Below are 22,071 nucleotides of genomic sequence, written 5' to 3'. Positions count from 1 at the left end.
GGGAGCTCTTCTTAATATTTTGACACCAAAATCATGTCGATACACCTTACCGACTGCGAGTAAAGCCACCCACGCTTTAACTTGACAGACTGTACATCCTAATGTCGATCTCGTAGAGCAGCTCCTCATGGTAAGGATGACGGATAGAAATTACGGCATCACTAAACTCAGGACGCATTCGTTTGGAAATATCCACTGGTGTACATATTGTACCTGAATTTCTGGTGAAAATCTTTTTTTCTGATAGGAGAAGCAGGGGCGAGGTGTTCTCACTATATTTATCATGTTCCATACAGACAACAAAAGCACAAGAATAAGATCCCAAGAAATACAACCCAGAGATATTAGCCTCTATTGTTCAAATCAGTTCCGGCGATAGGGGTGCAGCTGCAGGAGCTGTTGGAACCTTAGCACTATCAGCCCACAAAGCTATGTATTTGCAAGAAAATTTAAAAAAAAATTTGAAACATAGAGACCTACGAACAAGAAAAATAGTAATAATACTAATGTAGCGGGTACAGTGTGTAGACTTCCAATTAAAAAATTTTATGAATCATATTATGTTCGCTCTCGATCAAATAGCCTAGAAAGAGAAACTATAACACAGGATCACAAATTAAAACAAAAAATGCGGTGGATAAACGGACGTCTCCTATACGTATTTTGGGCTACTGAATTCAAATTCGTTGAGCTTTTACTATCAAGTATCGGAAAGTGTCTTCAGTAACGTTTCCTTTATTCCTTTACTAGTTTCAGAAGATGAAGTTAGTTCAAATTGTGAGATTAATTTAACGAATGGCGACGAAATAAAGAACCTACAAATAGCGATGAAAATACATCTGAAGGATTTAAATTCATTCAGGAAGAATTAAACTACTTAGTTCGAGATTTGGGGCTTTCAAAATCGAATGCGGAGCTGTTGCCTTCAAGATTGAATGCAAAAAAATGCTTAACTAAAGGAACAAAAGTATCATTCTATCGCAATAGAGATCTACAATTCTGAAAATATTTTTCTGAAGAAAAAAATTTAGTTTATTGTGATGATGTAACAAATTTGATTGGTGAATTTAAATTTATAAATTACAATGCAGAAGATTAGCCAATTTGTTTATATTCATCTACGAGAATTTTTTTACATAATGGAAACATATACGCTCCTATTCCAGTAGTACATTCCACGGTCCTAACAGAAAAATATAAATGTCTGGAATTTGTTATAAAAAAATTGAAATACGATAAGCAGAACTGGTTAGGATGCGGAGATTTGAAAATTATAACAATTTTGCTAGGACAACAGAGTGGTTTTACGAAATACCCTTGTTTTTTTTGTAAGTAGGACAGTCGTGCACGTGAACGGCACTACGAAATAAAAGTGTAGACACCTAGAAACAATTTAGAAATCGGCTCTAAAAATATTTTAAAAAATGTAATACCTGTCAAAAATTTTTTGCTTTCTCCACTTCATAGTAAGTTCCAATTGATTACACAATTTGTTAAGGCCATGAAAGTGCAAGATAGCGTTGCTTTTAGAAAAATTTTTGAAAAATTTCCAAAACTCACTGATGAAAAAATTAATGAAGGCGTATTTGATGGTCCACAAATAAGATATCTTTTTAAAGATGAACATTTTAAAGAACTTAAGTGAAATAGAGAAACTCCACAATACAAAACAGTTGTTGATAAAATGGTATCCGCTTTCAAAAATATGAACTGCATAATAAACTTGAAATTGCAATTTTTAGATTCACATATTGAATACTTTCCTAAAAATTTGAGTGAATTTTGTAAGGAAAAGGGTGAAAAAATGCATCAAGATTTGAAAGACGTTGAGAAGAGATGACAAGGACTTTGGGATGAATCCATGTTAGCAGACTACTGCTGGGGCCTAATGCGTGAAACCAAAAGTCGTCATAATTACTAAGTAAATTTAAAACAGAAAACAAAACGAAAAATACAACAACAAATACAAAAGAAGGGAATAGTATTTCGCCACCTCCTCGTTGGTTATTCCTGGGTTCGGCAATGAGCGAGTATATTAGTTACAATATCAAAAAATTTACTTTATGTCACAGGTTTTTCGGGTTTGTAGGTTCGAGGTTTGTAAGTTTGGAGTTTGTGGGACCTGGGTTCTGGGAATGTAGGATATGTGGGCTTAGAGTTGGCATGTTTGGAGGTTGTATGTATTGGGTTTGTGGGTTCAGGGATTTCTGGGTTTGGAGACCAAGAGTTAGTTGGTTTAGTATTTATACATGTGGGATTTCTAGGTTTGTGAGACTTGTAGGTTTGTGGATTTTGTGGGTCTGGAATATAAGGGTTTACAATGTATGGGTATGTGGGTTTGGGGTTTCTGGTTTTAGGCTTTGCGGGTTTGGGGCTTAGGACTCGTGGGTTAGGGGTTTGAAGGTTTAAGGTTTAGCGTTTGGGAATTGTAGGTTTGGGGTTTGTGGGTTTGGATTTTTTGAATGTATAATTAGTGAGTTTGGGGTTTAAGGGTTTAGGATTTGTGAGTTTGAAGTTTGTGATTTTGGAGTTTGTAGGTTTGAGGTTTCGTGCGTTTGTGGTTCATAGGTTTGGGGTTTGTCGGTTTGGGGTTTGTGTGTTGGGGGTTTGTGGTTAGGTAATTTTGGGGTTTTTGGATTCGGGGTATAAAATTTGTTGTTTTAAATAAGAATTTGATAGATGTTAAATTTAGCACCCTAAAATACGTATAAGAGACGCCCTTTTATCCCCCGCATTTTTTTTTTTAATTTGTCGTCCTGTTTTCTGAGTACAAATTATACTTAGAAAATAATATAATACATGAATTATGTGCAAATTAACTCTGTGAATAAAATACTAGCATTAAATCGAGTAAATATACGCGGAATGGATTTTATTGCTACGAGGGGAGCTTATATACTTCGTCAATAAACTGGGAACACACAGCGATAGAAAGACAAAAAAAACAATTTCAACTAAAGATTATCCACAACATTTGCGCAGCACACATTGAAATTAGGAACGTTGAATCCGCTCAACATCTTCAACACCTAGAAGTGACTCGGGTACTAGCAGCAGCTCGAAAATTATGTTTACTAAAGACCTGTAATTTTTTAAGAAACTCCGTAGACTGCCTGAAAACAAGCAACTAAAATCTTATGTTCCAAATTTAAATTTTATCAAAATACAATATCTTCACTAGAAGTGTCGAACATCGTGTTTCAAATTTAAAAGCTTTGACCCATCTGGAATTTAAAATACTTCGTGACTATTGATGCAAAGAACTAAGGACCTTCTAGAAAAGGATATTTTCAATCTTTAGGTGAACTTGGATTGGTCGAGGCGCGATCCGGGATAAATCCGTTCGGGCGCTGGTAGTAAGTATGTAGGTACGGGATACACCTGTTGTTAAGCTGTGGTAGTTATATTCAAACGGAGCAACCTTCCAAGCGGTATGACGACTTCCTAACCCGGAACATGTCTGAGGCCGAGTGGTAGGAGTAATATTGTCGCGTCCTTCACTATTTCATTTTTTATTTAAAATACATTTCTATAACTTCTGATATTTCTTACCTTTTTGTACACTAACAACTAATACTGTCCACTCACATACGAAAATCGGATTAAAAGAGGCTTAGATTCAAAAGTTACTAAAACTGCGAAAAAAAGCAACTCTGAAATAAAGTGTGAAATCGGTGCTGTAAAATGACACGCGGAAAAAAATCTGAGGGAGCCTGGTACCTGATACCATAGAACCAATATTGTCCGCGTGGACTGGAACTCTATCGGTTTGAAAATGGAACTATGGTGGTTCAATTCTTCGTGGACCAGTTTGATTCGGCTATCGAACGTACGACTTACCAATGTCCAGACAACATTGATTCGGCGGATGCGGAACCAGAGTAATCCCACACGGGGAACGCGTGCTGTTAAATTCTGGTATACCAGCAGTTCGGTTACACAGCCTGCGATGCGTTAGCGCATCGTTTAACGCTTCTTCCGAACTGCTGGTATACCAGCATCGAACAGCACGCGTTCCCTGTGTAGGATTACTCTGGTCCACGCGTACAATACTGGTTCTATGGTATCTGGTACCTGCCTCCGCCCAGATTTTTTTTTCGTGCAGCAAGAACATCATGAAATGTTTACTAGTTCTCGAATTATCATACAAAAGTTTGGAAGCGTTCCCAAGACGAAACGCTGTCGGCCGAGTGGTGACCACAGTCTTTTTCCTTTTAGTTTCTATGTGTTAACCGCGGAGTAATAAGTAGAAAATCGAACATTCTGTACAAAGCGACTCGAGTTTTGACAACTGTACCTGTACATTTACTGCCAGACTTAGAAGTTTGAAGCCAATGCTCACAACGAACGGGACATGAGCACTGTGATTTACTATCTCCTATTCTCCCGCAATAATTGTGCGAGTAAGTGTCGTATTGAATGACAACTGAAGCCGGAGGTTATGTTACCTTTAAATATTGTCAATGGAGTTTGTTAATATACGTGCTTATTTATATCTGTGTTTTTGTACAGAAAGAAGTTAACCAATTATGACCTGGAAGCTATGGGTAAGTTATGCAGACTTAATTGTAATTATTAAATTAGGTCAAATGTGCAGATTAAATAATGCGACAGTATAATATTAAATAACAGATTTCTTTATTTTACGAAAAGAAAAAAAAATGTCAAGATAGATTTTTATTTTTCAAATTTCCAACGGTTAAGTTTACCTGACTTCGCAAAAAATTAATATATCCTCAATCTCTGCCGCTATGTGGTTGTCAAGCGCACTGGCACTCACTCGCACACTTCTCGCGCGAGAAAAGCAGATAGAAAGCAGTAAATGTGCAGTTGCCGCAATCAGAAGGTATGTACGGAGATCGGTCATGTAGGCTCGGTTGCCATTTAACGGGCCGATTTTCGTCTTGGGCTTACATCCACTGCTATGGGTTTTTCGGTTACTTATCCGTGGCCAAAATTCAAAAATTTAAAATGGCTGATCCAATATGCTGGCTTGAAAATGTTGAAGAATCCGAAAATTTTTCACACTTCCGTGAAACATTATTTCTACGGGTTTTTGAGGTCGTAGAATAGGAACCCCTAAAAATCTGCTGAGTTTTAAATTTTTCATTTTTGAGTCGCCATATTAAATAAGTCATACAAATATTTTAAAATAATAAATATAACAAATATTTTAAATTTATTAGGCTCATGATGTAGAACTTAAACTTGTCTCCAGTCAATCCCATGACCAGTTGAAACCTGATGTTTAGCTATCAATTTATGATTTTTTGAACTTATGTCTAAAATTGTCGTGATATTATTTACTCCTAGTAGAGAAAGTAATCAACCATTTTAACCTATATAACACATTTCGCATTCTAAGCAATAAATTTTACACCCTGACTGACCTTTCATTGAATTTGAAACAGAATTTTTAATTACGCAAACAATTTTTAAATTTAATAAAGTCTGTTATAGTCAGGTTCATATTGTCCTAATGGACTCTTCAATATCACCTATTTTACCAAATTTAGTTATGCAAGACTTAGAAAATACAGTAATTATTCATTTGTGTTTAATTTAATACATATGTTATAGATACGTAAACAATAATTTAATGATTTTACATAAAAATAAATCAGATTACGTTTTGTTAAAGTTCATTTCACATAATCCAAGACTTAAATTGACTCATGATGTCGGAATTAACTATTGTGTCAATTTTTTTATGTTAAAGTCATAAAAACTGACGATGGAACTACCATCACTGATTGGTATACGAAAGGCAGTTGTTCAGGTAGATACATCGATTTTCTTTGTAACCATCAATTTCAACACAAAATAACTACTATTAAAAATCTTGTTGACGCAATATTCAAATTATCACATGAGTCTTTTCACAACACTAATATTCATTTTCTTCAAAATATTTTGTTTTTTTCACAATTATGCTCAGAAATTCGTTCAAGTACGTATTAAAGATATAATGAACATTCAAAGAGCATAATATAGTACAGTTAAACTTATTTACAGTTTATAGTACTAAGCGTAATTTTTTTGTTTTTATACCTTTCCTTGGTAGTTTATAGTTTGAGGAAAAAAGAATTTTTAAATATTTTATTATTAAAACAATTTTTAGAGTTGGTTCCAAATTTAAAAGATTTATAAATTATTTTAAAATATTGTAGGCGCTTTAAATTTGACTAATGGAGCATATATTATTTATTGTTTGGAATGAAAAATGTATTAACTAGATCAAACTGGTAGATTACTTTCTACTAGGACTAAATAACGTCATGCCGATTTTAGAGAGATTCCAAAAAAACCATAAAGTGATAGCTAAACATCATGTTCAAACTGCACGCTGAAAAAAGAAATGTAATATTTACTTAGTAAGAAGTGTAAAGGGTTTCTTGTAACCGGAACAATATAAACTGCTCTTAATAAGAGGATGAAAATGTGAAAATCATTTAGCATTTTGTAAATGTCACAATTAAATTAAGATTAGTTCAACGGTTATCCTTTAGCAAAATAAACCTCTATTCCCTCGTATTACATAATCTACGATATGTCGAATCCACTGAACCGAGGTTAGAGTAGTGATAAAGTGGACATTACCGAAAGATCGACACATGCTACCGATCCGATTGGTTTACTTAGCTCGCCCCTAAAGTCATAACGCAACCTATCCGCGCGGACCACCGGGTGAATTCACGGCGCAATCGGCAATGAATATATTGTATCACCAAAAAAACATTACTTTTTAAAATTCCTGTGGGTAAACGCATGATCCAACAAAACATGATCCCGCCAATTCGATGCTCAAATACGTTCGACTTGGAGTGACCCGACGCTCCCCACCATACTCGCGGCATTGGCGCGAATGGAAGGGGAAGCCCACGCCGCCTGAACTCGATTCAAGATGTCAGCAAGGTCGGGCGGCCAGGGGTGCCGCCTCATTGGTTCCCTTTTTTTTACTTGCGCCTGGTGGGACCATGCTTTGTTGGATCATAAGGTAAACGCAAGAACTTTTGTTGTATGCCGCGATGGCATGAGCGCGTATTCAGAAGTCGTTCCCGAGGTCGCCACCCTCAGTTACAAATGCATTTCAAAATTATTTTACAGATCGCAACTCGTGTAATAGTGTAGTGGTTAAAAAAATTATCCAAAAAATTATATAAGAATTAACCGTGCGCTTATTTATTAATTATTTATTAGCAATACTTTTTACAATTTATAGTGCTGTCTTAAATATAGTCTACGCCGATAACATAAGTTAGATCTCTTTATATTATAGGTTAAACTGACATGATAATTCGTAAATACCCTACCGAAAAGAATCTTTGAGTACATACTAAAAATTCTTTAGGCCAAAGAAGCTCAGAGAAATTCTTCGCAGGCACTCAGGTAGATGTTTTTAAGGGTCCAGGAAGCTCGTTTAAATGGTCTGAAGGCTTTAAAATATCCTTTCCGAAATTAAAATAAGAATACGATCATAAATAACAAGCAGAGAGGCTATCTCAATAGAGTAGCCGACGCTCAAGGGTCCTTTTATAAGCTTTAGGATTAAAATTTAGAAGTAGATTTTTTTAATTTTATAGTTAACAGCCTAAAACATAATAATTCGGAATCTACGGGTTTCGATGACTTCAGATATCTAACTTTTTTTTTAATGCTTTAAATTGGAATTAATAGAACGTTTCTCGTAAATGGAATGAGATCCGCCAAAAAATACAACATTTTTGAATTCAACTAGAAAGTTGTATATCAGTATATAAGTTCTAATTATAAATAATTATAATGAGAACATTCATCATTTAAAAAAAAGTGTTAATAATTTGAAGAGAAATTTAAAAAGGGAGAGCGGATTAGCCACGACCAACTACTGTAAATAACTCTGCCGCCCGGTAAGTGACGAATACAAAAGGAACATTATATTACCGTCGCACCACTCTTAAAACGACCACTAAAAGGATCTTGAAAAGGACCCAAATCTCTCAAACTATCTCCGAGACTATTTTGTTTCAAATCGACTTTGTTTATAGACTCAAATGGGCCAAGCTATTTCGCAAAGAAAACTCAGAGATTTCTTTCGGTAGGGTAGAGCATCCAGGAAATGTACTGAATAGCGACTGGATCCGTGAAATCTACTGATCTGTAGGTCAGCACCGCTTGACAATTGATACCGGTAACTATCAATGATAGTCATATTTAGTTGCCTATAATTGTAGGGTTTACTGAACTGTCGTTTTCTCCTTATGCGTACATGGAAGATCAGTTGATTTAAGTAGGTTTTTAGTATAATATAAAGTTCTTTTTTTCTGCGTGTGATTGACTGGAGACATGTTCAAGTTCTACACAATGAGCCTAATGAATTTAACAGATTGGTAGCTAAAATGTTCTTTATTAAGAACGAAGGTGACAAATGTCTGAATGTAGTAACTAATCTTGCACATTATAGTCCTTTATGTAATATTATTTTTTATAGCGCCTCTATTGAAACTTGGATCTTCGATACCTGTAGAGTGGCTCGAAACACGGTGTTTACATCCCTGGGGTTGAAACATTTTTTTCAACTCTAGGGTACACAGGTAGGTAGGTAGAAAGGTAGGTTCTGCAGGTACCTAAACTCAAATTTTCAATAGATTTGCTATGAACAATAATATGCATTACTAGGAATGTAACACAACGATCGCAATTCGTGTGAAATCAGCCTTCGCTTCGCTCAAGCAGCAAACTTCACACTCGCTGCAATCGCTGTGTTTCATCCCTTGTAATGCAACATCCTTTTAGATTGTTTAATTTGATTTCAAATGTTTTGACTGTTATTCTTGTTAGTAGAATTTAAAAAATGTTGTTTAAGTTATCAATTATCTTTTTTCATTTTTTTACTTTCATAACCTCACTTTTGAAAATGTTAATTTTTACAATTATAATTAATTTATTTAATGGTTTCTTATTTCTTACAGATATATCTATTAAATTTTTAAAAGATTTTTATTGAAGGATTTTTAACAGAGAGGATGAGTTAGTTAATAATTATAGTAAGTTGACCAAATAGAACTATTGTTGCCTGATGAGAAGAGCGTTTTTGACTCTCGAAATTTTGAATTTAAAATAAAGGATTTACAATATCATGATACCTTAATTTGTCTGAAGTATTTTAATTTCTACTAATAACAATACTACAATTTATCATCATCGCAAACGAAAAAACAACATCATATCAACAACATCGATTTCAATTAAGTACATTACTGCTTTAGGATTTCTTGAATTTTTAAAACTTTTATTGGTATATTTATAAAAAAGCAAATCTATAATATTTAATTATTTATTTGAAGGGGTCTGTGAAGTCTGCAAAATATATTGATAACGCTACTTAGCTAACTTCTGGTTGAATCCTCGTTTTTGTCCGACGATCATCGGAATAGTTAATACATTTAACTATTCCGACTTACCCGAATCATGGGTTGAGGATAAGCTGAGAGAGAGAGGGGGGGCCGATTTTTAAGGGTACAATATAGATGTTATATGAAGGTAGATTATTATATTATTTATTACTCAGAGGATTTTATTCCATGTAGTTGTGTTGATGAGTGATGAAAATGGAACCAAATGTGCCAGGGAATCAAGATCGAGCTATCAACCTTGTTAATCCTTCAAAGTAAAGTTCAAGATGGTGTTAGGCAGAGTAGAAGAGTACACTGAGTTGGAGCCTTTCTGTGCAGGAAGTACATCTTTGTTACATCCAATTTTCACGGAACAATAATCCATATACAAATTTGCACAACGAGATATACAAGAATTGAATTATCTCAAAGCATGAAATTACAAAGATTTTAAAGAACACAGAATTCCAGTTCGCACGACGACAACGACCGGTTTTTACCGACTTACAATATAAATTTTTACTGACCTCAATAGTCACGGAATTTTACTAAATATTAAATGCGACTGATAACGGCAGGGAAATTAGACGGATAGAGCATTCGGCAGATAAACGGAATATAATTCGGGCAAAGCCTTCGGCGAATTAACGGAAAAACAGACCTAAACAAAATTTCTTGAACAGGTTTGATTCAATTTGATTAGATTCAAATTCATATTTTCGATTTTAATCAGTGATAACAATATTTTTCTTAATTCGGAAATAATCATTAATGTGTTATTTATGTATTCCTTCTTTAGCTGCATTCGCAGTTGTTCATGCACACGTAGATACATAGATTATATTGAAAGTTTGTTGTTTTCGTTTTGTTTTATTTTATATTTAGGGATCGTTAACAGGATTTTGGATTCCTTTTCTTAGGACTATCTTAAGTTTTAACTCAGCGTTTACTTAACTTTTCGATAAATAGAAGAGAAAATTGTACTAATTTCACACAAACAAGAATGTGATGAGATCCACATTTTATTGCTTGTGCTTTTTAAAGCTTCGATAACTTGTTGAAGGGTGTCTATATAAAGAGATAACACTTTGAGCATGTTGACGAGACATTCGGTCATAAGATATTTTGATAAAAAAGTTTGATTTTTCTAAATTTGCGCAATGAAAAATTATGTTTGAAAAAATGTCCAGTAGTGTTGTTCTAATTTAGAGAATTTCTTCTATATTAAAATTTGATATTAGGTGATACTTTGTTCCAATTATTACGATTCGGTGTAGATATTCAAAGTAATGTATTTTTAAATTTCGCTATTAGAGAGTAGTCATTTGTCTCAGAAGCAAGAATATTTAATAGAGTGGTTAGTAGACATAGCAGAAAAAAGGCGATTTCTTCGTTCATTTTGCTTCTCGGTGACTGGATGCTAGAAAAAAAAGTATAGATTTATATTAGTGAAATTATAGTTTTTTAAAGAATGAAATAAATTAAAAGGGAAAAACTCTCTGTTAGTTAAGTCACTGTATGGTAGACGAGCTAATTTTCCAAATACTAGTTTATAAGGTGTACATTTAGTTCCATCGATTAGACTTGTGTTATATAAAAACATAGCTACTTCAATCCATTCATCCCATTCTTAATTTGTATTGATAAATTGTTTTAAATATTCTTTTAAGACATAATGTGATCTTTCAAGTGATCTATAAGATTGTTTATAAATTTGTTTTAGTTTTAAATTGCTTGATTTTAAATTCTCCAGCCATTTTCCGCACTAGGTTGCTTAGAAATTTTGTGCCTTGATCTGTTAATACTGATTTTGGGGAGCCGTAAATACAGATAAACTTTTTATTTAAAGCATCAGCTACCGTATCAGCTGAATTATTTTTAAGTAAGATACCTAAAGAATATTGACTAAAATTGTCTTGTATTAGTAGATAGGTAAGGCGGATTCTGGACCACTTTTTTCGGTACGAATATCAAACCTGCGGCAAGAGCGCAGAAGGCTGTAAGATTGGTTTCGCTACTTGTGTTGATTAACGAATCACAGTTTGAATAATCCACACTATCGATATTGGAAATCAATACTTAAAAATCATGGGAATGCATATTTTCAGCCCCAAAAATATGGAATATGATATAATATACGATTTCGCAATATTAAGGCTATTTAATACCTGCTATTCCCGAAATTAAAGTTTTTCACCACAAAATAATATAATTTTTTATGTATTAAATGTTTATCGCAATGGTGCGTCATTGAAAATTTCCAAGCCCTGCAACGACTCTCGTGCTATTATAACAATTCTCGGTAAACAAAATTCCATTCTGATGACATCATAGTCGATTCCTGAAATTCTTATCTATGTGAGCTGAAATTAACTAAACGTTCTCCTTTGATATTTGCTGACAGGGGCGTCATATTTCATATAATGTTAAACAATTCTCGGTAAACAAAATTCCATTCGGGTGAAAACATCGTCGATTCCTGGAATCCTTATCTATGTAAAGTAAATTAATTAAACATCCTCGTTTGATATTTGCCGACGGGAGCATCATATTTCATATAATGTTAAACAATTCTCGGCAAACAAAATTTCATTCTGATGACGTCATTGGCGATTCCTGGAATCCTTATCTATGTGAACTAAATTAATTAAACCTTCTTCTTGATATTTGCCGACAGGGGCGTTATATTATTCATATAATATTAAACAATTTCTAGTGTAAACAAAATTCCATCCTGATGTCGGCACCATAGTTCCAGAAATCCTTATCTACAGTGATGCCATGTTTCAAATTTGTTCCGTACGAATGGCCATAAGTAAGACGGAGTCTGGATCGCTATGGGTGAGTGCATATCCGTGTTAGTTATAAGGTTTGCATCCGTGTGAGGCAGGTTAAGAGTGCTAGTTGGTGCTAGGAGATGAGTGATCATCCCCTGATAAGTGAGCCGCTAGAAGATGTGATGATTTAAGTGGTGTCACATTTACTGTATATTGATGAATTTATCGTTGAATATAATTTTTTGTTATTATTAATATAATTTGGAGAAATAGTCGGTGTCTTTGATGTAGAGTGTGTGATATGATTATTTTCAGGGTAAGTTCTGAGAATAAAACGCAGTAAAGGTATCTAAAATCATAATAATAGGATTCCTTAAGGTAGATCAAATTCTCAGGGATCTTTGCCGCTTTATTCTCGTATCAAGTAGCAAGCAAGTGAGAACTAGAGATACGTTAAAGATTTTAAATAAAAGTTTAAAAAATACAAAATACATTAAAATATTTTGAAATTTTTTCAATCATCCACTTAAGCTACTGTATAATCTTTATAGAAATCGAAAATGATCTAATTAAAAGTTATAATACTTTTTCTATAATGTTGAATCTTCTGAAACAAAAAAGGTAGATATATAAATTACTATCAGAGACCATAGAAACCTACCTTACCGATATTCTGCAGCTGTAGTGGTTCGTGCTATGTTTCCACAATATTCTGAATGGCTTCATCAAATTATACTACGCAATTTTGTTGTAAACAACTTCAAGGTTATTTTTCGTGACGCATTACATTTTTTAAACTGCAAAAACGTTATATTTCAAACGTGTGTAGATGTGTCGATTATAATTTAGAACCTTGTAAAATATTTTGACAAAAAGGGGATATATTAATAGATAGAGATAGTAAATCATCTGCAGCATGTATACCTTAGAGAGAAAAATAGATGGAAAGAAAGAGAGAGAGAGAGCCAGGTATTAAAAAATGTTTGAATTCAAAAAATAATTTTGTACGATTTGTAATATTGCAGAAGGCTTTACGATTGAGCGACTCGAAAAACACCAGCAGATTCTTAAGAGGTCCTTTTACATACAGTGGATCACTGCAACATATGTAGAATTTATTGATATAGCTAAGATGCGAAATAAACTATTAGTCATGAAGAATGACTTTATACTTCAAACGTGTCTAGAAGTGTCGATTATAATTTAGAAGCTTGTAGAATATTTCGACAAAGAGGGGATATATTAATAGATACAGGCAGTAAATCATCTGCAGCATGTATACCTTAGAGAGAAAAATAGATGGAGAGAGAGAGCCATGTATTAAAAAATGTTTTAAATCAAAAATAATTTTGTAAAATTGCAGAATGCTTTACGTTTGAGCGACTTGAAAAATACCAGCAGATTCTTAAGAGGTCCTTTTACATACAGTGGATCACTGTAACAGATGTAAAATTTATTGATATAACTAGGATGCGAAATAAACTATTAGCCATGAAGAATGACGTTATATTTCAAAGGTGTGTAGAAGTGTCCATTATAATTTAGCACCTTGTAGAACATTTGGACAAAAAGGGGATATATTAATAGATAAAGATGCTAAATGATATGCAGCATATATAGATTAGGGAGAAAGAGAGATGGAGAGCGAGAGAAAGAGCTATGTATTAAAAAATGTTTTAAATTAAAAATAATTTTGTAATATTGCAGAAGGCTTTGCGATTGAGCGACTTGAAAAATACCAACAGATTCTTAAGAGGTCCGAGTACATACAGTAGATCACTGTAACAGATTTAGAATTGTATATTGATATAACTAAGATGTAAAATAAACTATTAGAAATTAAGACCAGGTAGGTCCCCCTGTAATAATAATATTACATCAACTGTTTGAGATGAAGAACATATAATTTGAATAATTTGAATGCTCTTGCTAGTATTTATGAAATAAAGCAGGTACATAATTATTAGAGTTGACTGCTACAAACGATGAAATCATCTTTCACATAATAGACTGATCTGCTGAAAAGATTATATATACTGACTTGAAACAATAATATCTAATGCAAGGATACTGTGAATCAAAAATTTAAAGTGAAGTATTGAACTCGTATATTAAAATGCACTATTATGTATAACAGCTGAAAATCTTGGATTTTCTTAGAACCAACATTTTGTTTTAAATTGTAGTTAAATAAACCCATTTAAAGGGGCCAGGATTTCAGGTTAACAGAGTGAGGGCCAATTTCACCAACCCTGATTAAATCCATGATTAACTATTCGTAATTATTTTTAATCAACGATTAAATGAGAGTTAACAAGCGATGCGTTCTACCAAGCATTTTCAGCTTCTGGTTAGCTAATCATATACTTTGTTCGTAATAAGGTCTAGTTTCTAGGTCATTCTGTTGTAACGGCGACTCCGATTGGTTAGAGCGAAATTCTTCATGAACACTCGGCGCCATATTAGCATATGATAAGATTCCCAAAGTTTGAGGTTACGAGTTGCTTCAGTGGCAAGTCTAATAGAAGAGAAGTGGCAATTGTGTCTGAATATTCTTGGCCTTCTCTGAACGTGGTTAAGAATTTCATCATCATCAGATGAGGATAAAATATCATTGTCAAACAGAGCCATATTTCCTTCCTGTATACTGCACTCACTGCACTTGCACTTGAATTTCGGGGTTATGTTACTTTAATCACTGAATAAAGTCCATAATCAGCCATTATTGGGCGGTTAGCTTGACCCGTGATTATCTTCCCCTAATTATGATTAAGCGTATGGTGGAACGCAAAGTATTAATTAAATAAGGTTAATCAATGATTAACGATTTAATAAGAATTGGTGTAATCGGCCCTAAGGAAATGGAAACTTAGTTTGACTAAGAAGAGGTCTTTGGTTAACAGAGGTTATCATGGAGTGCGCCACTATCAGGTGCGCTGCTTTTCATATACTTGTAACCACGCTTCTCAAGTTAAATCTTGTATTCTTTTGAATCAAGGTAACTAAACTATCAAAAATGTATGTCGAAGAGCGAAGAAGAGTAGAGGAGGAGGAGGAGATGGATGAGGATACAGTAATGGTGAAGTTAAGACGAGTAAGTACTGAAAATATTGGATTCAATGATTAGATCATCCGAATCGTATGTTGTGTGGCATTTGGATGTACAAATAAAAGGAGCGCAACAGCTTTAAAATAACAACAACAACAAAACTTAAAGAAACTTCAGGTAACACCTTGTTCATGCGTTCTTTTGTCTCAACTATAGCAACTTATTAAACTAAAACTTAGTTTCATTAACAAGAGGTCTTTGGTTTACAGACATTACCATAGAGTGCGCCACAATCAGATATGCTGCTTTTCTTATACTTGTAACCACATTTTTTTCTCCTTTTGAATCTTGAATGATCCTGAATCAAGTTAAATAAGCTCCTAAAATATATGTAGAAGAATAACAAAATAATATAGGCGTTTGAGGAAGAAGAGGAGGATATGATAATTATTTAGTTAAGTAAATAGGTTCTAAAATATTAGATAGAATGATAACTTATACTAAATATTCTGTTTTATAAGATGATTTCCTAAACTACAATTAACTCAGGTGAGGGAAATCAATATATACACATACATTTTTAAAAATTGAATTTACTTAACTTATTTCATTACAATAAACGTATAAAAATGATATATCAAATTTTTAAACTCCTTGCTTACTTTATACAGTGTTGGTTCCATTTCATCAATGTTAAGAGATATTAATGACAGGAAATCTTGATTAAACAATCTCGAAATGTTAATTTAATTACATTTAAGTAGTTGCTAAACTAATATAATTATTCAATAATACTAACCTCCTGCATTCCATTAAGAATTGAAATAATTTCGTGTACATTATTTACGTTTCCAACTAGTAGAACTTGTAAAGATCACGGGGGAAATAAAGAACAGAATCGTCCGGGGGAAAAAGAAGAAGGGGGTGAAGAAAGAGATGTTTGAAAAGGAGGGGCTGAAGAAAGAGAAGTTGGAAGAGGCGGGAGTGATGTAAGAGAAGTTGGGAAAGAAGGATGTGATGAAAGAGAAGTTAGAAAAGGATGATGGACATGAGCAGGAGGAGGAGGAGGAGGGAGATTAGAGGAAACGTAGGAAGAGGAGGATGGCGAGGAGGTGGAGGAGGAGGAGAGGAGGATGAGCAAAACGAAGATATAAGCTTAGGTTCCATGAATGAACAGCCATGTTTACTCGGTTAGTGACAAGATGAATAAAAGTGTTTTTTCCTCATCTTCCTCTTACTCATCCTCCTCTTCTCCTTCATCTACTCGTCCTCCTCCTCTTCCTACTTTTTCTCTACTCCTTCTACTCCTCCTCCTCATGTTCACCATCTTTTCCTAACTTCTCTTTCATCACCCCCTTCTTTTCCAACTTCTCTTTCATCACCCCCTCCTCTTCCAACTTCTCTTTCTTCACCACCTTCTTCTTTATTCCCCCCGTCATCTTTACAAGACCTACTAGCTGGAAAGGTCCATAACGTACACGAAATTATTTCAATTATTGATGAAATGCGGGAGGAGATTGATAAAATTGAACCAACACTGTACAAAGTAACCAATAAGTTTAAAAATTTGATGTATAATTTTTATACGTTTATTGTAACGAAATAAGTTAAGTAAATTTAATTTTAAAAAATGTATGTGTATGTATTGATTTCCCTTACCTGAATTAATTATAATTTAGAAAATCATCTTATAAAACAGAATATTTAGTATAAGTTATCATTCTATCTAATTTTTTCAGAACTAAATTACCTTAACTAAATCATTATCATATCCTCCTATTCCTCCTTAAACCCCTGTATTATTTTGTTATTCTTCTACATATATTTAAGGAGCTTATTTAACTTCATTTAGGATCATTCAAGATTCAAAAGGAGAAAAAAATGTGGTTGCAAGTAAAAGAAAAGCAGCATATCTGATTGTGGCGCACTCTTTGGTAATATCTGAAAACCAAAGACCTCTCGTTAATGAAACTAAGTTTTAGTTTACTAAGCTGCTATAATTGAGACAAAAGTATGTTCACGATTCTATTAATAAGAAATCCTTACTTATTCAACTGGATTTATCAAACTCATCGCAGAGTGCAGTACAAAGAATGGAGATACACTTAGTACGCATGAACAAGGTGTTACCTGAAGTTTCCTTAAGTTTTGTTGTTGTTGTTATTTTAAAGCTGTTGCGCTCCTTTTATTTGCACATCCAAATGCCACACAAAATACGATTCGAATGATATAATCATTGAATCCAATATTTTCAGTACCTACTTGTCTTAACTTCACCATTACTGTATCCTTCTCCTTCTCCTTTTTCTCTTGCTCCTCCACCTCCTCCTCCTCCTCCTCCTCCTCCTGTACTCTTTCTCGCTCTTCTACATACATATTTGATAGTTTGGTTACCTTCATTTAAGAGAATACAAGATTTAAAAGGAGAAGCGTGGTTACAACTATATGAAAAGCAGCGTATCTGATAGTGGCGCACTCCATCATAACCTCTGTTAACCAAAGACCTCTTCTTAATCAAACTAATTTTTCATTTACTTAGGGCCGATTACACCAACTCTGATTAAATAGTTAATCATTGATTAACCTTATTTAATTAATACTTTGCGTTCCACCCTTCTTTTAATCATGATTAGGGAAAGATAATCACGGGTTAACTTAACTGCCCAATAATGGCTGGTTATGGAGTTTATTAAGTGATTAAAGTAACATAAACCTGAAATTCAAGTGCAAGTGCAGTAAGTGCAGTATACAGGAAGGAAATATGGCTCTGTTTTACAATAATATTTTATCCTCATCTGATGATGATGAAATTCTTAACCACGTTCAGAGAAGGCCACGAATATTCAGACACAATTGCCACTTCTCTTCTATTAGACTTGCCACTGAAGCAACTCGTAACCTCAAACTTTGGGAATCTTATCATATGCTAATATGGCGCCGAGTGTTCTTAAAGAATTTCGCTCTAACCAATCGGAGTCGCCGTTACAAAAGAATGACCTAGAAACTAGACCTTATTACGAACAAAGTATATGATTAGCTATCAGAAGTTGAAAATGCTTGGTAGAACGCATGGCTTGTTAACTCTCATTTAATCGTTGATTAAAAAATAATTACGAATAGTTAATCATGGATTTAATCAGAGTTGGTGAAATTGGCCCTTACTCCGTTAACTTGAAATCCTGGCACCTTTAAATAGTTTTATTTTACTACAATTTAAAACAAAATTTTGGTTCTAAGAAAATCCAAGATTTTCAGCTGTTATATATAATAATGCATTTTAATATACGAGTTCAATACTTCACTTTAAATTTTTTATTCACAGTATCCTTGCATTAGATATTATTGTTCCAAGTCAGTAAATGGCATCTTTTCAGCAGATCACTCTATTATGTGAAAGATGATTTCAACGTTTCTTAGTCAAGCCCAATATTTATGTAGCTGATTTATTTTATAAATTCTAGCAAGCGTTTTCAAATTGTATTTTCTTCATCTCAAATGGCTGATTTGGCATCCTAGCTATATCAATATAAAATTCTAAATCTGCTACAGTGATCAACTGTATGCAATCGGAACTATTAAGAATCTGTTTGTATTTTTCAAGTGCCTTAAGAGCACAGCCTTCTGTAATCTTACAAAATTATTTTTGATTTTAAACATTTTTTAATACATAGCTCTCTCTCTCTCTCTCTCTCTCTCGCTCTCAATCTCTCTTTCTCACTAAACTATATATGCTGCATATCATTTAGCATATTTATCTATTAATATATCCCCTCTTTGTAAAAATATTCTACAAGGTTCTAAGTTATAATTGACACTTCTAGACACGTTTGAAATATAAAGTCTTTCTTCATGGCTAATACTTTATTTCGCATCCTAGCTATATCAATAAATTCTACATCTGTTGCAGTGATCCACTGTATGTAAAAGGATCTCTTAAAAATCTGCTGGTATTTTTCGAGACTCTCAATCGTAAAGCCTTCTGCAATATTACAAATTGTACAAAATTATTTTTTGAATTCAAACATTTTTTAATACATGGCTCTCTCTCTTTCTTTCCATCTATTTTTCTCTCTAAGGTGTACATGCTGCAGATGATTTACTATCTCTATCTAATAATATATGCCCTCTTTGTCAAAATATTCTACAAGGTTGTAAATTATAATCGACACATCTAAACACTTTTGAAATATAACGTTTATGCAGTTTAAAAAATGTAATGCGTCACGAAAAATAACCTTGAAGTTGTTTACAACAAAATTGCGTAGTATAATTTGATGAAGCCATTCAGAATATTGTGGAAACATAGCACGAACCACCAAAGCTGCAGAATATCGGTAAGGTAGGTTTCTATGGTCTCTGATAGTAATATATATCTACCTTTTTTTTGTTTCAGAAGATTCAACATTATAGAAAAAGAATTTTAGCGCTAAATTAGATCATTTTCGATTTCTATAAAGACTATCCAGTAGCTTAAGTGGATGATTGAAAAAATTTTCAAATATTTTGTATTTTTTATACATTTATTTAAAATCTTTAACGTAGCTGTAGTTCTCACTCACTTGGTACTTGATACGAGAATAAAGTGACAAGGATCACTGATAATTTGATCTACCTTATGGAATCCTATTATTATTATTTTAGATACCTTTATTGCACTTTATTCTCAGAAATTACCCTGAAAATAATCATATCACACACTCTACATCAAAGACACCGACTATTTCCCAGAATTATATTGATAATAACAAGCAATTATATTCAACGATAAATTCATCAATATACAGGAAATATGACACCACTTAAATCATCATATCTTCTAGCGGCTCACTTATCAGGGGATGATCACTCATCGTCTAGTACCAACTAGCACTCTTAACCTGCCTCACACGGATGCAAACCTTATATCTAACACGGATATGCACTCAACGATAGCGATCCAGAATCCATCTTACTTATAGCTATTCGTACGGAAGTAGGTTGGCTGGTTGAGATTCGTTAAAAGTATAGTTCTGCTTGCAATCTTGATTGCTGGTTGCACTTGGACTTAAATTTTTGTTAAAATTCGGATTTGTGTTAAATCCTGAACTTTGATTGAAATTCTGATTTTGATTCAAGTATTTATAAAAGCTTGCATGTTGATTAACATCCTGGTTGAAAAGAAAAATTTCTTTAAAAATGACGATTCTGATTGTAATTCTGGTTTCAACTTGAAAGATTGTTCCGGTTAAATTTTTTACTTGGTTGCATTGTCCCAGGTTAGGACGAGACTGGTTGTAGTTTTTGTTCATTTGAGGTATTCTGTCCTTCCCGGCTGGATTCCACAAATATCCTCCTTGGACACCTGTGTAGGGTCTATTCATACTTATTTGATCTAGATTTCTTGGGTTGTTTCAACTGTTTCTTTTCAATTTCCAGCAGGGTTATTTATGGAACCTTGGAAGCGATGATGACAAGTTAATGCTGCAAGACCAGGTATGTAATAAATCTGGAAAATGAGTAAATTATCATGCATATAATTTATTTCGCTAGTTTGAGCGAAATCTTTGTTATTTTTAAAGGATTTTTCTGGTTGTTCAAGACAGAAATTGTGATGTTTTTCTTAGTAGTTCCTTATTGGCTATCAATCGGCGTTTCATTTTTACTGTTCTTTCAAACATTTCCGCCAACGTATCAGCTTCTCCTATTCTTATTTCTAATTCCGGATTTAGCCCTCTGAAAAAACAATCAATAGTGTCTCTTTCTAATTGATTTGCAAACGCTTCTGCTGTTTTATTCAGATTGCTAGAATTATGGGCATTTTATACTTGGGAGGCAATTTCTTATAAGTGGGTTGCATAAGATAAAACACTTTCATTTTCCCACATATAATTGGTTCCTAATTCATCCTGGAGTTGATGAATAGTTTTTGGTGGGAAATAAAGGGTCTTTAATTTATTTAAGAAATCTTCGACATTTGTATATATATTTCCATGCATACATTTTATTGCTTATCCCGTGAGTTTGCTTCTTAATAATCTTACTAACTTAGGTACAGGATTTCAAGGGAGTTAAAATTTAGCTTCTCTACATGCTTCTATAAATAAAGCGTGGGGTGTTTCGTTAGTACCATTTAAGTGTGGGGCTATTTCGAGAACGTCTCAAAGAGGGACTTGTTCATTAGTCAGAAAAGACATTGTGCTACTTCTAAATTGATCTTCGTACGGTGAATTCTGTGGTTCTAACGCCACAGATGTTCCTATGCCAGTGTCAGTATTAAACAGGTTCTGAGAGGTAGATGTGTTTAAATGTCAACTTGGGCTTAATTTTTCTGGTCGTGAATTCTGAAATTAATCAAATGTAAGAAAGCGTTTGTTAAATTGGCTTTTTTTTGTTTCTATGATTTTTCTTATTGGTAAATTTTGCGATAGTATTGCATTTTGCTTTTATTGATATAACACTAACGCTTGTTTATTATCTAATGGTACAATTTCTTTTCCTATGAAAACAGTATTAGTCATGCTTGACTGCGGTATATCCACCGCTGCTGGTTCAACGACAGGTGTCGCTAAGTCGAGGGGTACTGTGTTCTGCTTATTATTTAATTCGGTCATATGTTGCTGGTTTGTGGTCTGGTTACTTACTGACAGCTGCGGAAGTGGCAGGAAATTTTTCAGAAGAGTTTTCTCTGCGTTTCGTTCTAAGCATAAAGTTTTACCCACGCAAAATGCAGTGGAATTCATACTAAAGGTGTTGTCACAATATTGACTACTTTCCAATTCTGATTCTTCAAATTGATAGTTTGTATCTTCTAGTAAGCTTTCGCCTAAAGTAAGACAAGATGTTTTTTGTATCGGATATATAGATGGACAAATGGATATATAAATAATCAGAT

General features: G+C 33.7%; 1 protein-coding gene across 1 annotated transcript in view; it reads left to right on the top strand.

The window, feature by feature from the left end:
* The window catches only part of LOC117172585 (protein amnionless-like), a 442,636-nt gene that overhangs the window by 296,136 nt on the left and 124,429 nt on the right, over nt 1–22,071 (top strand). The window lies entirely within an intron of this gene.

The sequence above is a fragment of the Belonocnema kinseyi genome, chromosome 5 (genome assembly GCF_010883055.1).
Source record: "Belonocnema kinseyi isolate 2016_QV_RU_SX_M_011 chromosome 5, B_treatae_v1, whole genome shotgun sequence".
Lineage (NCBI taxonomy): Eukaryota > Metazoa > Arthropoda > Insecta > Hymenoptera > Cynipidae > Belonocnema > Belonocnema kinseyi.
This window is presented reverse-complemented; position numbering and strand designations above follow the sequence as displayed.